This window comes from Sardina pilchardus, chromosome 14 (genome assembly GCF_963854185.1).
Source record: "Sardina pilchardus chromosome 14, fSarPil1.1, whole genome shotgun sequence".
NCBI lineage: Eukaryota > Metazoa > Chordata > Actinopteri > Clupeiformes > Clupeidae > Sardina > Sardina pilchardus.
Window position 1 is genome coordinate 20,792,837 of NC_085007.1, and position 1,815 is coordinate 20,794,651.

The window sequence follows — 1,815 nt, forward strand, 5'->3', positions numbered from 1 at the left end:
ACACTAGGTATGGTGTGTTTTGGGTGGTGTACTGTGTTGGTTTTCGCCAAACATTGCGCTTGGAGTTCAGTGCATAAACACATCTGGAATATTCTGCTACCATGTGGAAAAAGCTTTTATGGTCAGATGAGACTAAGATCGAACTTTTTGGAGACTAAGATTGAAGTTTTTGGACTGAGCTCCAGGCGCTAACCAAACACAGTATACACACCCAAACACACCCAAAACACACCATACCTACTGCGAAGCATGGTGGGGGCAGCATTATGTTGTGGGGATGTTTCTCTTCAGTGGGGACTGGGCAATTGGTCAGTATAGGAGGGAAAATGGATGCTGCCAAGTACACCCAAATGATTGAGGAAAACCTGCAGCCCCCATGCTAGACAGCTGAATATGGGCAGGTCATTCGCCTTCCAACACGGCAATGGTCCTAAACATACTGCCAAAAGAACAAAGTCGTGGCTTAAGGATAGGATGGTGAATATCCTTGAGTGGCAAAGTCAGAGCCCTGACTTAAATCCTATAGAAAATCTGTGGATTGACTTGAAGAGAGCAGTCCATCGCCATTCCCTACAGAATTTGACTAAATTTTAACATTTCTGCACGGAAAATTGGGCAAATATTCCCCTATCTAGGTGTGCAAAGCTATAATAGAGACATATCCAAACAGATTGATGGCTGTAATGAAAGCAAAAGGAAGCTTTACAAAGTATTAAGTCAGGGGTATGATGACTTTTCCAACCCTGTTATTCTACTTTTTAATTTTTTATTAATTTTCAGAACTGCTAACTTTTTTTTCATTATTTTGATGTTGTACAGCTAAATTTGTTAATGAAACTGGAAAAGATTTTTAAAAAAAATGGGTTTTGATTTCAGGCTGTAAGACAAAAAAAAGTAACTATTTCAAAAGGGTATGATGACTTTCTATAGGCACTGTACCTTCTGAGGAAAATTACCATGGTTAGTGGTTAATGACCATGGTAATGTTAGGGTTTAACCCTTGTAAGGTGTTTTGTTACTCAGCCAATGTTCCCGGGTCTGGTGGACCCACCACATTAAATGAATACAGCTATAACAATTTATGTTAGCTCAATTACCAATAGGCATTATTAGCCTGGCTATCACCAGACTAAGATCCAACTTTTAAGATTGAGCATTAGTCTGGTGAGTCTGTGCTGATTTTTTTACTGCACAAGAGGCATGATCAGTGGGCATAGTTCAAATGACTTTGTACACATCTGGATAGTCTACTACTCAAACCAATGATCCACGCGTCTGGTGGATAAGCCAGTTTGTGATTGGTTCCAGCAAACGAGGACAGGAAGCAGGAGAGATAAATGTGCAGGTTTCCAGCCTGAGCTGCAGGACACAATCCAATTGCCGGCAGATCGAGCTGGATTTACCCAGCCAAATCATTTATGGTTCATATTTGCCATTTACCCCTGTGAGATCCCTTATGATAGGATCATTCTAATTGCTCAGTACTGACAGTGGACCCCCAGAGGCCCAGAATTATTGTTTGTATAGGGCTCACATTTTCTGCTGGGCATGTTGCTTCCAGAGACGGTATTTAAGGATCTTTGGTGCTTCTTTATTAACTAGTGATTATGAAAACAAAAAAACATGGTCATGGTTACCCCAAAAACTTGGTTAGAATTCTCGTAAGGGGAGTGTCTCCACATTTCGTTCAAGCTGTGCTGGTCTTCCATGGACAGACATAAAGCACTTCTCGGGAATTGGCCTCTCGTCGCCTCATCAGTGCTAAAAAGCCCCCGCTTGGCCAACACCATTTTGTGTTACATTTCCCCCATTTAG